Here is a 17,261-nt window from a genome sequence, read left to right as displayed (position 1 = left end):
GGGGGAAAGGTAAAGACAATTGTGTTTATATGGTTAAGAGACTTCAAAGGGAGTCAGGAGGTCATCCCAGAGGTGATGCTTATGAACATCTCAGTAGGATCTCATAGACTGCCAAAGTAGATGCTACCCCAAATAGTGGGGCTCCTGAGGGCTCTGGAGACACCCAAGTCCTATAGTCATGGCAGATTCCTCTGGAGTTTGGGGCCTTTCCAGTGGGTCCTATTTTGGAGTTTGTGCTCCCAAGTGTGACAGAGTTGGACTCAGTTGTATCTTCTCTCCACATGCCTCTTCTGTCCCTCTTATTGAACCTGAGGTTGGTGCAGGGGTTGTTGCATGCCCAGGAGACTTGAATCTCTGTACTGTCCATGTGTCACCTGGGCTCTGAGCCTCAGTAGTGTTGCAGATCATTGGACTCACCCAGGACAACTTACAAGAAGTTGAGGATGGACAACCACTATACCAAGGAACCAAGAGAGTCTACAATTGAAAGCAAGAGAATATCTTCCATCAGCCATATGAGATCAAAGTCCCCTCTCAATTAGAGGTGGAGTAGACTCACCATCCCAGAATCCTCAGGGTTGGGAATAAAATATGGAGTAGAATAGACTTACTGGTATTCTACTATAGACTTACTGCGATTCTAGCAAAGGAAGAAATTATATCATTGATGTGGAGACAGGGGCCACTGGAGGTTCTGGCAGTAGGGAGAGGGAAAAACAGGTGTAATATGGAGCCATTTTTGGGACTTGGAAATTTTCCTGAATGACATTGCAATGACAGATATAGGCCATTATATATCCTTCCATAACCTATAGAATTGAGTGGTAGAGAGTATAAACTACAATGTAAAGTACAATCCATGCTTAGTGGCAATGTTCCAAATGTGTTCATCATTTGCAATAAATTTACCACATTAATGAAAGAGATTGTTAATGTGGAGAGTGGTGGGAGGTGTGGGAAGTGGGAAATATGGAAATCCTTACATATTTTTTTGTAACATTTGTGTAATCTATCTTTTTCAAAAAATAAAATATATATTTTAAAAAGTATTGTTGGTAATCTATCAATTTGTATAGGGTGTATGTAAAAATTTTTGCTTCTATTAATATATTAATATTCACAATTGTAGTAATTAGTAGAACCGATGTTTATTGAGTCTTTCTGATGTTCAGGTTCTATGCATCACAGGCATCATTTTATTTACTTCTGTGAACAATATATTGATATAAATTATATTCTTTTTTATGTGAGGCATCTGAGACTCAGAGAGCCAAGGTACTTCTCCCATGCATTGCTGTGTGGAGGAGCCTGCTTCTTTTGCCATTGTGTCCTGGGGATTTCCTTCATATGGAAAGAAACTGCACAAATATGGGCAGACACAGCATGTAGGAAAATAAGAGTATTAAATGGTTCATACCAGTAGATGAATATTTCCCATCAGAGGATCATTTGCATATGCAGAGTTGATTTGTGTTTATTGTTTACTTCCTGTTCAACCATCTAGAAGAAGCCATAACCAATTGTAACTTTCTCATGGGTTTGGCAATCTCCATCAAGCAACGTGAGTGATTTTGCTATCTCATGCTAGTTTTACTGCCATCTGTGGTGTGGAGGAAATATTTGTTTTGGCTTACCTTACATTTATAGTTGTCACTGTACAAACTGCTTATTTATCTAACATCCTGTGTTTTCCAGTGAAATTTAGGTTTAGATATTTTATAAAATTTTATTTAATGTAAATCAGTATGGCTTAAATATTTCTTATTAAGGTTGAAGGGCAATTGACTCCCTTGCTAAATAAGGTGATTAGGTTGTAAATATGTGTGTACATGCATGTGTGTTTAAGTTTTACCTTTCCTTCTGAGAAAGGAGTATTATAATTTATTTGATTTCTTAAAAATAGAGGTATCTGGGAGTGGAAATTAGCTAAATGTTTGTCCTGTATTATGGTTCCTGATATCTGTTTATTAGTCTAGTTGAACAATCTGGAGAATTACATTTGTGGTGTTAGAAGTTTCCAACTCTACATTTTGAACAGTTTATGTCTAGCGTTATGCTCTACTCTCTCTCATATCATACCCTAAAATTTGTGTTCATGGATTAGGTTGCAAGCCCTAAAATGAGGTTATTTCCTTCATGTATATGTCAGGTCTACTCATATGAAATCTAGAAAATTTTATTGACCCATCCTTCTTTTCTTCCTTCCTCCCTGCCTTCTCTCCTTCCCTCCCTCCTTCCCTCCATTCTCCCTCCTTTCCTCCCTTCTCCAGTGAATATAGTTTTTAGGATGCATTATAATAAGTGATGAATTTCTTTGATTTGAATTCTAACTGCACATTCATGATCTGCGTGAACATGACATGTTATTTAGGAACTCAAAGTTCAAATTTTCCATGAGGACAATAGTCAAAACTATGTAAGTATAACACATGTTAAGCACATAGAACAGCACCTGACACATAGCAAATAAGGAATTATTATTAATTTAACAAGTATGTACTTAGTGCCAATTTATTCTAGCCACTGTGCTATAGTGAGGATTTGCCAAGGTGTGTTTGTGTGCAACAGAATCAATTCACTGTTTGGCAGGTGGCTGATAGAAATGGTCAGAATAACTCCCAGCTCTTCACCCCACATATTCCCAGCTCTTGGACACTTGGATAGTTTCCTCCCATGTGGATCCTTAGATTGGTCAAGTGACTTGATTTGTCAATGGGAGAAAAACCAACCTTGGAAGGTGGCTTGAAAAGGTATGGCATACTGGGGTTCACCCTCTCTCCTGCTGCTTTCAATAATTTTGAGGCTACCACCACGGGGCAAGACATTGACTCAATTTCAGTTTTGACTGGGTGCTTGGCAACATTTGTTCTTTCCTTCCATGATTTGGTTTCTTCTCTCACTCCTGCCAACCCTCAGTCAATGAGCAGATATGAAGGAACATAAATTCCTTTGCCGGCAATCTACATACCCATTCATGAGCCATCCAAAACCACATGAAGCAGAGAGGGCCAACCTCACCCTGCAGAACCCAAACTGTTAACCCACAGATTTGCCAGCCACCAAGCTTCCAGTGCTTTCTATAAAGCAAAACATAACCACTACTCCTGAGTCCTACTTTTTGAGTTTGGTTTTAAATGTCTGTGCCTTCATGCTTGACTGAGAGGAGTCTCCCCAGGCCAAGAACTCCACACACTTTCCATAGCACCATGATACTCTCTCAGTAGGATAAATTGTACCCCCACTCAGTGTTTACCTGTCAGTAGTATGTCCAACAGATATTCTTCAAATTAGGATATAAGAAATTTCCTCCATTCTAGGGCTTACAACTTACTTTTTCTCATCAAAGATAGCATGGTGTTCTTTGATGTGAGGTATTAAATAAACAATTTTATTGCTTTCCTTTGGAACTTTGGCATTGTTTATGAATTCTAAAAGTAGATATTGGATTATGTTTGTAAACTGATCTGTTCCTCTGGGTGTGATTAAATTATGATTAGGGCTTTGATTGGGCCATGTAGTAGGATGAGGAATCCTCACTCCCTTGGTGGGCAGGGACTCACAGAGAAAAGACATGGAGGAAAGAGTTTGGAGTTTTAAAATTGGAGCCCTGGGAAGTAAATGCACAGAGAAGCAGATATGTGAGGAAAGAAAGAAGTCTCCATTAAACATGGCAGAAGCTCTGGGAGGAGAGATGAGCCATTTGCCTGAGAGTTTACAGCTAGCCTTTGAGAGAGCAGAGGAGCTGAGCCAAAAGAGGAATGAGCCCCAAGAGAGTCAAGAATTATCCTAGTCTACAGCTGATACTGAAAGAAGCTGGGACCATGGATCCTTAAGAGGAAGAGGAAGACTTTACCCTGGCAGACGTCAGTAGCCATCTTGCTCCAACATGTGGCAACACACTTTAGCGAGGGAAGTAACTTAGGTTTTATGACCTGGTAACTGTAAATACCCTTTATAAAAACCAACCGAAAAAGAAAGAAAGAGGATTACCATCTCACACCTTATACAAAAATCAACTCAAGATGGATCAAAGACCTAAATATAAGAGCCAAGATCATAAAGACCATGGAAGACAATGTAGGGAAGTATCTAAAGAAACTTGTAATAGGAAATGGCTTCATGAACTTCACACCCAAAGCACAAGCAGCAAAAGAAAAAATAGATAAGTGGGACCTCCAGAAAATTAAAGCCTTTTGCACCTCAAAGGAGTTTATCAAGAAAGTGAAAAGACAGCCTACCCAATCAGAGAAAATATTTGGCAACCATATATCTGATAGGAGACTAATATTCAATATACAAAAATAATCCTATATCTTGAAAATAAAAAGACAAACAATCCATTTAAAAAATGGGCAAGAGATTTGAATATATGCTTCTCCAAAGAAGAAATACAAATGGCTAAAAAGCACATGAAAAGATGCTCAACATCACTAGCTATTAGGGAAATGCAAATCAAAACTACAATGAAATACCATCTTACACCCATTAGACTAGTGGCTATTACAGAAACAGAAGACTTCAAGTGTTGGAGAGGAGAGGAATGGGAACCCTCATCCACTGCTGGTGGTAATGCAGAAGGATCCAGCCATTCTGGAGGACTGTTTGGTGGTTCTTCAAAAAACTAACTATAGATTTGCCGTATGACCCAGGAATTCCACTGCTGGGTATATACACAGAAGGACTGAATACAAGAACACAAACCAATATATGCACACCAATGTTCATAGTGGCATTATTCACTATTACCTAAAGTTGGAATCAACCCAAATGCCCATCAACAGATGCATGGATAAACAAAATGTGATATATACATACAATGGAATACTACTCAGCTATAAGAAGGAATACAGTACTAACACATGGGATAACATGGATGAATCTTGAGGACTTTATGTTGAGTGAAGCAACCCAGGCTTTAAAGGACAAATACTACATGATTTCTCTGATACGAATTAAGCAAATCACGCTACCTCAGAGAGCTAGAGACTGGATGACAGGCTTACCGGAAATGGGGGGGGAGGTGGAGTGGAAGGTTGTGAGCTAACACATGGACAAAATCTATAATAAAGTGAAGGTAAGTAGATGTGAAATGAAGGGATAAGATGGGCATAGGGATACTTTTGGGTGGGGCTTTGCAGACTTGAGGAGGGCTAGGGCTAGGATGGGTCAGAAGGTCCATGGAATTGGGGGGAGGGTTTGGGGGGCAGCAGGTGAACATAGGATATTGCCAGGTACATGGTTGGAACTATAATGTTGAGAAAACTCTTTAGAAAATATAATAAGGGAGGGTTATTTGTTTAAGGTGTTTGACAGGGCATTTGGTTCACGGTGTAACTGGGGCAGGCTTCTAGGGAGTATGTGAGTGCTTATCTTGTCATAGTGCATTATATCATTGGGTGGAGACCCATAAAATGATGGGAAGGTGACTCCCAATTGTGGAAGACAAACTAGTGTGTCAAGCCCTCAGAATTGTTGCAAGTATCTATGAATCTGGTCCTTCAAGCAGTGAAGCTTGGTTGTCACTGTGGGTCATGACAGAAGGGGGAGAGTGGAATAGAATAGATGAAAGAAGGTGTAACTGGGGGGCAATGGAAGTGTTCTATACGATCACACAATGATGGATATATGGATATAGGACATGTTAAATTTCACCAAAATATTATAAAAGTATATAGTCTAAAATATGAACTGTAATGTAAACCATAATGTTACTAAAAATTTAGAAAAGTGTACAGTTTAAAATATAAACCATAATGTAATCCATAATGGAACCATGCTTAATAGCTATGTTTCAATATCTGTACATCAGCTATGTCAAATATAACAACCACTTGTGGAAAGTTCATTGCTGGGGAAGAGGAAAAGGGTTTGATGTTGAGTATATGGGAGTCCCCTATACTGTATATGTGACTTTACTGTGATCTATAACTTCTTTTGAAGGCAAAATTAAAAATAAAAAAGGATGCAGACATTGAGAAAGGATTGGAAGAGATTGCCATGTCACTGTACATACAGGGCAACACCTATTACAGTGAAGAAAGGCAAAAAGTCAAAAACAAAGTTTTATGATATTTTTCATTTTTTTAATACCCCAATTAATTTTTTCCTCTTTTTAGTTTTACTGAATCAGTATGTACTCTATTTCTAATTTTTAAACCTATCATTACTATTTCATTTTCCTACTGATTGAATTCGTCAATATATTAGGCTTCATTTTTGAAGAATTTTGGATGACAGAGGGGTTCAACCATGGAAGGGGAGGAGCACTAGTGTGGGGTGTCATTGATGGGGACATGTGGTTGAGAGGGAGTTCTCCAGGGCATGTATATAGGGCATAGAAACAACAACCAAACAACCAATTTCTGGTATTTTGCATCAGCACCCCTTTGGTTGACTTATACAGCCTGTAAATGAGCACCACTGTGACTGGGGATATTTCAACATATATATTTAGGTTATGGCTGTACTTAAAATTTTCACCATTTTATTACCAGAATATAAATTGATTTCAACAGCTAAAATCAAGTTTTTGTTAACTATAGGTTTTCATGTTTTATTAAGTCTAATTTAGGAGGAATTATAACTAAATGTTATTCCCTACTTCTTCAGTATCCTTCTCTTCATTTATTTCTTATTTTTGAGATATGCATGGTCTTCTACATGGCAAAGAATAAATCCTAGAATAAACAAACATATTACCATGTGTTATTTAATATAATACATGTCCCATCTATAACAAAGTATACCATAAATGGAAAGAGGAAAGAAAACCAAAAAGGATGAAATAAGGAACAAAATCTCATATTAGGAGAAAATAAAATCTGAAGTAAGTATTATACTATGCACTTTCATACGTTTATTTCATTCTTGCATTATCCCAATGATGTATGCATTTTAATATCATTATACATTCATCAATTAATTGTACTATTTGAGAATTTTATAAACAATAACAAAGATTCTCTTAAAACATTTATACTGTTACTGTAAAAAGGTAAACTGATGTTTATAAAATAAAGGAGGAAATATGAAGTATGTTTTTAAAATAAATACATGGAAAATAAGTTATATAGCAGTTTTATATTTGCTTATGACTTTATTGACAGAAAGTAGTGGGAACAATTTTTTTGGATGGTCTCAATATATATATATATAAGCAATTATCCTTATCACCATACACACTTTCCCAAAGCTTTTTTCATCAAATCAATTTTATTGATACATATTAATAAAGCATAAATCCATCCAAAGTGTATAATCAGTGATGTTTGGTGTAATCACATATTCGTGCATTCATCACTTCAATCATTGTTAGACCACTTTTATTATTTCAATATAATAATAAGCAAAAACAAAAAACAAAAACGATCATCATCTCTCAATCTCTCTGTTTCCTCTGCCATACATAGCTGCTCTTCTTTTTCTATCTCTCTAGTATATGTGTACTTATATTTTATACAGTCATATATATGCAATATCACCAGTAATCATGTTTTACATGAGGCTTTACTATCTTATATAGTTCTATCAACCTTTTGTAAAACAATCTTTTTACCAGTTCTCCACAGATTAACCATCATCTTTCCATTCTCTACCTTCCTTCTATTTTCTGATGACCTATATTCTAATTACTAACTCCATGAGTTTACACGATATACTTAGTTCACAGTAGCACAACCGTACAGTATCTGTCCTTTTGCTTACTCAATATAATGTCTCCCAGGTTCATCCATGTTGTCACATGCTTCACTACTTCATTTCTTCTTACTGCTGCATAATATTCCATCATGTGTATACGTCGCAATTGGTTTAGCCATTCATCAGTTGATGTACACCCGGGTTGTTCCAACTTCTGGCAATCATGAATAATGCTGCTATGAATATTGGCGTGCAGATGTCTGGGGAACAAATTTTTAATGTCTTTAGCTTTTCCTCTGTGTCTTAGAGGATTCATTAAGAAAACTCAGGAGGAGTACAATTTCCTGAAGAGACAGACAACATACTAAATAGAAAGATACTCTGCTTTGGCATCAGGTTAATCTAGCAGGCAGCAGATAAGCATTTCTCTTCCATTTATATTCTGCCTCTGTTTTGCAGAGAGTATGCTACTGTGAGATTTTCTCAGGGTACTTACTTTGATAACAGGTACTAAAAAACAAAGCAAGCCCAAACTGGTTTTTCCAGCAAAATTTACCACAATTTAGCAATTTGACATTTAAGAACTTATGGCTAAGGAAATAATCAAATATTAATGTAAATATGTACAAACATTAATTTTCACTGGCACTCAATTTATACAACCCAAAATTTGTGCAACTTGATAGCAAGTCAAATGGGAACAGTTAAGGAAATGAAGGTACTCTGTGAAATGAAATGCCATGGAGCTGTTAAAATAATGATGGACAAGAATATCCAATGACATATACAATGTGCAGTATATTGTCACATTCAAAAGAGTACATATTATATCATGCAATAACAAATATGCGTATGTGCCTATACATCTACATATGTATATATGCTTCTACATGGGCACACATTTATATTCTCCATGAATATTGCATTCCTTTCATTTGGAGATGGGATTACCCAGTGACTTTCTGTTTGTGACCATCTATGTACAAGGTGTCTTGGAATAAATTAATACTTTTTTATTTATAAGGAAAAATCTTTAAGGAAGAAAAGAATTATTGTTAAAAAAGGTCATGTAACTTTGATGTTAGAAGATGAACCTATTATATTATGATAAATAAACAAAGTAGATATAATCTGATGCTGACAGGCTTGAGCTGAAATATTCAAAATTTCTGTTTTCCATGTAAACTGTAGGTGCTTTCTGCAAAGCTATTTTTCAAAAAGCAACAAGGTCAATCCAAATTTATATGTCTATTTTTCATATAATATCAAGCAATATGTTTAAAAGAAAAATATTTATTCTAATATATTTATAACAATGCTGGTAAAAAACAATAAATAGCTAGAAACAATTTAAATGCCTCATGTTGGGGCAAAGTTAAAGTAGAGTATACAAACATATATATACACATACATTTAAATATGTACATATCTGTATGTATACACTGTACATCACTCAATAGCCTATTTGCTTCAAAATTCCACTTAGACTGACCATGTAAACAGTAAGTGTACCAAATAATAATAGTGCTATATAAATAGTTTATATGTAGTGATAAGAACTTAAAAGACAATGAAAAAATATAGTTGGAAATTTGAGTTTATTTTTAGTCTTTCTGTGCTTTCTTCAATGTGCATAAATACTATCTGTTAAGGAAACACCTATATGTTATCATGGTCATGATACATGATAAAGATGTTTAAACATTTAGAATTAAAGAGTCAGGATTTTAGAGTAGATATACATTGATAAAACAGAACTTTGCTTTTAATTTTTGATCTTAGAAGAACAATCATAAAACAATATTTCCACAATGTTTCTTTGCTTGTCTTTGTGAAATAGGAGGCAGTGAAGCAACAACAGGAGGTAAATAATAATGAAAATCAGAGTGCAAGTGTCTACCCGCTTCTGAATTGTGGCTCCAGGTAAACACAAATAACAGCCTGGAACACTCAAGGTCTTGGGTGTTTGCTTTTGTTTATGAACTATATGGGGTTCTTATTTTCTGCTTTTCATGATGGCAACAACCAATCTTTCTCCATCGTATTTATGATGGTTTTCTTTTTTAAAAGTTTTTTATACTTGGCAGTACCTAAATGCTGTGTCTGGAATTTAAATGAGAGAAACTGAGCTTTAGCTTTAGCTAATAGAGGCCAAGCTCACTGCTGACTTGAGGGTTATTATACCTGGAAGAATGAAATGGAAAGGTGCATCTACTGAATACTGTTATGACAACAGCACTTTGCATATGTCATCCTGACATCCTCACAACCAGCCTGTGAGGTAGGTGGTACAAGGTGCAGGGCTTTTTGTTGAGCAAACCATGAAGGGTGGGGCAAGTTGCAGATTTAGCTCGTCTGCATTCAAACCCCACGGTGGGTGGACTGCACCACACTGTGCAGAGTGTGTATAAGGCACTTTTATGAACTCATTCTTAGATGCAGTAGGCGAGGACTGCACTGCATAAAGATCTCATAAGAAAAGTCTCCACATCCAGTCAGCTGGAGGTTTTAAAGGGAGACCTGAGGATTTCAGTAGTCAGGAAGGATAATTTCATTCTGTATTTCAGACAGACAGTTTTTCCTGGGGAACTAAACATCACCTTGATCAAATTTCTAACTTGTAGACTGCCCTACGGAATTTAGACCTAAGCCAATTCCTATAATAAATCTCATATTTATCTGGTTCTGTTGGTTTTAATTAATAAGTTTCTGAATTTGCTCTGTAAGGCTTGCATACCTCTGATACTGAAACTAGAAAAATGCATCATAAGACTACACAAAATAATACAAAACCTAGAGAACAATATTCCTCATGAACATAGATGCAAAATCTTATGAAAATTTTGCCAGTAGAATTCAGCAATACATTTTAAAAAAAACAAACAGTATGCCATGACAAAGTAGGGTTTATCCCAAGGTTTTATGGTTGATTTCATATTGGAAAATTAACCAAAGTTATTCAACATATTAAGAGATTAAAAGATGGTCATATGATCATTTCAATATATGCAGAAAAACTGAAAAAGTCCTGCATGCATTTTTAATAAGAACTTGGCAAAATAGGAATACAAAGAAATGTCCTCAACTTGATAAATACATCCACACAAAACCTACAGCTAAGATTATACTGATGATGAATAACTCAACATTTTCTCCTTAATATCAGGAAAAAGAAAGAATGCCTGTTCTCATGACTTTGATTCAAAAATGGTACTGTGAATTCTAGCCAATGAAATGAGGCAAAAAAAAGCAAAAAAAAAATCTAGCTTAGAGAGGAAAAATGAAAACTGTCTTTATTGAAAGAAACATTATTCTCAAAGTATGAGTCCTATGGAAACTACAAAATTCTACTATAAAGGAATTTAGCAATTTCTATAGAACCAGTTAAGAATGTGCAACCAATTGTATTTCTATACACTAGCAATTAGCAATTGGCTATTGAATTTTTTTAAAATACCATTTACAATAGTATCCAAAGTAGAAAACACTTTGGGAATATTTGGCAAGATATGTGCAAGACCTGTACACTAAAACCTTAAAATAATTGCAAGATAAATTAAAGAAAGCAGAATTCAATGGAGAACTCTCGGGTCATGGATGGAAGAGTCAACATATTTAAGATGTCAGTTCCCACCAAATGATCTATAGATTTAGCAAAAACCCAATCAAATTCCCAACAGTGTTTTTTAATAGAAATTGAAAACAGATTATAAATGACATATGGAAAATCTAAGGGCCTAAAATAGCCAAAGCATTTTTGAAAAAGAGAAACAAATTTGGAGGAAATAACATTACCTGATTTCAAAGTTTAGTGAATGTTATAATTATCAAGAAAGAATGGTATTGGCATAAAAATAGAGAAGTACATCAATGTAACAGAACAGAAAAGGATATCCTATTATGGAGACACACAATATGTAAATCTACGAAAGTAATTCATTGGATAAAGAAGTGTTTCAAAAAATGGTACTGGAAAAATTGCATACTATTTACAAAAAAAAAGAAATACAATATAAACTTTGTACAATATTAGAAAACAAATTTGAAATGTATCATAGAACTGAACATAAAATTTAAAACTATAAAATTTCTAGAATAAAATCTTTGTGAACTTGGGTTAGGCAAAGATTTCTTAGACCCAAAATATTGAAAGCAAAAGAATCCATTGATAAATTGAACTACATCAGAATTAAAACCTTCTGCTTTTTGAAAGTCACTGTTAAGAAAATGAAAAGACAAATCACAGAATGGGAGAGAGTATTTGCCAGTCATATATCTGTTTAAAGGCCTGTATCTGAAGTATATAAGGCAATCTCAAAAGTCAATAGTAAAACAGCTAAAAAAGACAATAAAAATTGTTAAATATTTGAACAGTCACTTTAGCAACTAAAATACATAGATGGCTTCTGTGCACATAAAAGAACTTCACAACCACTAGTCATTAAGGAAATGTAAATTAAAAACAGAAAGAGGTAACACTAAACACTTCTTAGCATGGCTAAAATTAAAGATGTGAATTTAAATGATGACAAACAGTAATTCTCATAAACACTTGGTATTTTAAATGTTAAAACCACTTTGAAAATAGTTTTGCAGTTTCTTAAAAAGTTAAACTTACACCTACAAACTGAACCTGCCACTCCACATTTTGGTATTTCTGCACAAGAAATGAAAGCCTTGTATATAGGGATAGGTACACAAATGTTCATTAAGAATCACTAGTTCTAACAGCAAAAACCTGCAAACAATCCAAATGCCGATCAACATGCAAATGGATAAACATATTTTGGTATATCCATACCATGGAAAACTGTTCAGCAATAAAAATAAATCAACTGTTGATTCATGCAACCACCTGGATGAATCTCAAAATAGTTATGCTGAGTGAAAGAAAGTAAACAAAAAAAATTCTGTACTACATGGTTTTATTTATATAAACTTCTAGAAGATGCCAGTTAATCTATAGTAACAGAAAGCACTAGAAATTGCCTGGGGACAGTGGGGTCAGTGTGGAAGTAGCAGGAGGAATTGCCATGGGGTGCAAGGAGATGCTTTCGTGTGACTGGTATATTCATTATTTTGATGGTGATGATGATTTCATGGATGTATACCTATGTCAAAATTTATGAATGCAATCTCTTTAAATATGTATACTTTACAGTATGTCAATTATGCCTCAGTAAAGCTATAAAGCTGTCTAAAATCTCCCTATTTTAATATTATAATAACTCAGGCAAAATGATTGCAACCAAGTATAATCTCATCTAAAATCATATTACATAAATTAAATGAGAGTATGTATAATAAACACTAGTCAGAACACAGCATTAAAATTATTAGGAAACCCTTCAAGTCTGCTCCCAAATTCTCAGGTGTCAACAGAAGAGAGGGGTTATATTTGGAACTTCTAACTCAGATCCCCGTAAGCAAGACACTTCTGTGAGCAAGGCTCAGTAAAAATATTCGAGTGCACTGCTTGGCTTGCTATGAATTAACTAGAATACTAATTAAGGGAAAGTGTAGAGAAGAAGTATCTTGAAAATTGAAAGGTTCTAACATCTCTTTGTGAGGAAATAGGATTGACACTTGTTAAAAAAAATATAGAAGAAAAAATGAAAAAGTTATGTTTCTAGCCTTTGGTAAGGATTTTCACTTACATTTTAATTACAATTAGCATTTATTAGCTTTCATTATTCATTTGCAACAACCACACACGCACATTCTTTTAGTTCCATTCAAAACGTTTCGTCATTCTCATTATTTCTAAATGTCAGCATAATTTTTTCTTACTCAATCTTAGAAAATCAGTGTCATTGGTTTTGTGTAAGTCACCTTTTGTATGTGCAAGTCAAAACTAAATTAATTAAATGATAGTTTTAGCTCTTCTAAGTGGAAATGCATTTCAGGGTACAAGTCTTCTAAAACTTGGATCTCCTAACATGTTTATGGGATGAATGCATTCAGATCATAGGTGAAGATTCAAGCAGGAAAGTGTAGATGGAAAAATCAAGCTTTATATTTTCATGCTCGCTTAATTGAAAATGCCTAAGATGTGCATATCCTTTTCCTAGCCTGGTGATTTGTTTCACACAGCAGGTAGGCTGGGAGTTGTCTTCATTCCAGGGACAGGTGGCTGTTCTCTAAAGGCATTGTGGACACGCTATATCAAGATAATTACAGTTTTGGAATCATAAAAGCTTGGACATAAATTTCTCCTCCACCAATCATTAGCCATGCAGAGAGCTAATTTAAATATCTCTGGGCCTCAGTTTCCTTACATTACTTTGGGAAAAAATAGTATCAGGTTTGCTATAGGGTAATAAATGCAAGTTTATAAGAGTGATACATTAAGTTGTGATAGGGGCCATCACTACATGGGTCTCCAGGTTCCACTTTGCCTCTCTCTGCTGCTGCTGCAGCTCTAACTGGATGATGCACGTCATTCCTGGCCAAAAACAAGTGCAGCTGACTACAGCCGGCTAGGCTTGTTGCCTTACCCTTGGTCCAGTGACTGGCCTAGGGAGGGAGCATGGGAACGGAAGATTAATCGATCACTCCCTCAGAGGTAACTGCAACTGGGAGAGAAGCACTCTCTCTCTCTCAGGTCTTGTGATCCTGAAACTGTCATTAGCTCTTCTTTGGGACTTTGGGACGATGTGATGTACAGTAGGAGAGGATGCATCTGACCCACAGAGAGAATCTGAGTGGATTCTCTAGTAGAAGTGCTATATGAACAGGTTGCATTATTTATACAGGATGTAGTGATTCGGGGAGCCTAGGACTGGTATAGCTATATGACATGAGAGACAAAGTTCTGTGCAAAGTGCAAAAGGCAGTGTCCACAGAACAAGAAGCACTCAAAGATCAGTGGAGCCAACCCACTGGAAAGGCTTTTGTGGTTCCTGATTATATACTGCTTGCTTCCATTTGGGGAACCAATTACTGCTATCCCAGTAAAATCTCTTTTATACTTAAATCAGTTGTAAGTTTTCTCACAAGAGGTGTTACTGCAAACATGTACTCTCTTTTCAATGCCTTACAAAATATCTCCTATATTAGGACCTGTTAAGATATGTTTAAACGTGATTCACTAGGGATTTTACTAAGTATTCTCAGTTTAACTGTCATGATCAATAGCAATAGTTTGAATATCAGTGTTCATGTACTTTTAAATGTCATAAACATTGTGTCCATTTGGTTAAAACAGGATGGACCCTGTAGTAGTTTGATACAGTTATGAATTCCAAAAATAGATATTGGATTATGTTTGTAATCTGTTCTGTACCAGAGCATGATTAAGTTATGATTTGGGCTTTGATTGGGCCACATCATTAGGGCATTGAGGCCCCGCCCTTTGGTGGGTGGGCCTCACAGATATAAGGCATGGTAAAGGACAGAGTCGAGGGTTTTTGATGTTGAATTTTTATTTGGAGTTTGTTGCTAGAATCTTGAGCTGGAGCCCCAGGAAGTAAGCTCACAGAGGAAAGAGAAGCAAGCCCTGGGAAGAGAGGGCCTAAGCCAGGAGAAGAACACAGAGGAATAGAGATGGCTCCTTAGGCATGGCAAAAATCCTAGGAAGAGAGACAGAGCCATTCACCTGATAGCCTACAGCTGACCTTATGGAGAGAGGCAAAGTCTAGAGCACCTCAGAGTCTACAGCTGACCTTGTGGAGAAAACAGAGGAGCTGAGCTCAGAGGAGACGAGGAAGCCTGAACCCTCACAGACATTGGCAGCCTTCTTGCTCCAACACGTGAAAATAGACTTGGGTGAGGGAAATAACTTATGCTTTATGGCCTGGTATCTGTAAGCGCCTACCCCAAATAAAAATCCCTTATAAAAACTAACCAATTTTTTGTATTTTGCATCAGCACTCCTTTGGCTGGCTAATACAGACCCCCACTTGAAATCTGGTTCGGATGTTGAGTTTGACGACACTACACACATTTCTAGAGAGTATGAGATGTTTGTAATTTACCTTATGAGGATTTCTGAGGATTTCAGCCTCTCAAGCATGAAAATGGCTTGAAAGAGGCGGAAAAGGAGTCAGCTTGGCACGTTTATGCTGTCATAAGTGGGATTGGGGCAAGGGTTCCAGTACCTGTGCAGCCTGAGGTTGTGTGATTTGAACTTCATGTAAAAGGGAGCTCTTGGACTTTCTTACCAACCTGACTAGTTTTGGGGCAAAGGGGACGATGGGGGTGGTAAGGCTGAAAGCTATCAGCAGACAAACATCAGAAATGGAATAATGGTCTCTTCATACAGAAATCACTTCCCTGTGACCCTGCACCTAATTCAAGTCAGATCACACATTGAATGTGGCATGTCTGGAACAGTGTCTTATACTAAAGAAGTTATGAAAATGAAGACCATTTAGCCACAACATATCAGTTACCTCACTTATCCGTCAAACAGGTTAGGAAGTGTTGACCTAATAGTCTCAACTTCAAATACTTGGGTAGAAGTTTAGGTTTAAGGCAAACTGCATTTGTTCAATTCCTTCCAATGCATATTTATTGGACACTTGAGTGTAATGCAAATATGCTGGTAAAGTTTGAAAGCCATTAGTTGGACATGAATTGCTAATGCATGGAAGACTGATAGTAGTTAACCTGGAAATACAGCCATCTAAGTCTGAATTCATTGCCCTTAGTGCCTAATCAGATGTTATATTCACATATTTTAAAAATATATCATATAAGTAAATAGATTAAGTGTAATAACTGAGGTATGCACAACACATTCCAAAGAAAGTTCAGATATGGCTATATGTGTTGGGAAGAACTTCAGAGAAGAGATGCTCTCTAATTGGCTATTAAAGAAAAACAGAAATTTCTTCTGGCAAGGCAAGTATGATAGGGCCTTTCACATAACAGGAAAGGTGCAGAATTGTAACAGAACAATGACTTTGATTGCGATGGAGATGTCTATGCCTGGAAAACATAAAGATAAGAGAGATTTCTTCTCCTAATAAAGGGGCAAGATAAAATATAGAAGAAAATGAAGTGTTCAAATGAAGAGAAATGGAAAAAATTGCACTGCAAATTTTTTACTATCATAGATATATGAAAATGAAAAAAATTAAAGCAAAGCTTGATATTTTAGAAGCATGAAAGTGAGATGGACTGTGTAAATCCAATAAGGAAAACATAAAATGACATTAATTCATGAATTTCATTATGTTTATTAGATATGATTTTCTATATAAACTACTTTTCATTTATATGATATTTTCCAGTGCTAGGCAACATGGTAATATAAGGGAAGAAAGGGGAAACATGCCTATGAAATAAAGGGAAGAGTCTAGGTATAATCCATAGACCAATACCAAAAGCAGCTGAAATTATTAAATAAGCATCACAATGCAGAGAGGGTCAAGGCCAATGAAGTAGTGGGTGGTGTGTGTGGGATCAGGACCTATAGAGCCCTAGATAACATATGCATGCTGAAATTCAGCATCGCACCATCAGACAGGGTAACGCGTCATGTACATCAGGCTCTAGTCCTCACAGCTTCACTGCAGGATAGATGTAGTTATTATCCCCACTTCAAAAGATTTAGAGATCGATTAAATGCCCCAAGGCAAGCACCTGATTGTGCTAGAACTTATAGGAGTCAAACCCAG

Source organism: Dasypus novemcinctus, chromosome 5 (genome assembly GCF_030445035.2).
Source record: "Dasypus novemcinctus isolate mDasNov1 chromosome 5, mDasNov1.1.hap2, whole genome shotgun sequence".
Classification (NCBI taxonomy): Eukaryota; Metazoa; Chordata; class Mammalia; order Cingulata; family Dasypodidae; genus Dasypus; species Dasypus novemcinctus.
This window is presented reverse-complemented; position numbering follows the sequence as displayed.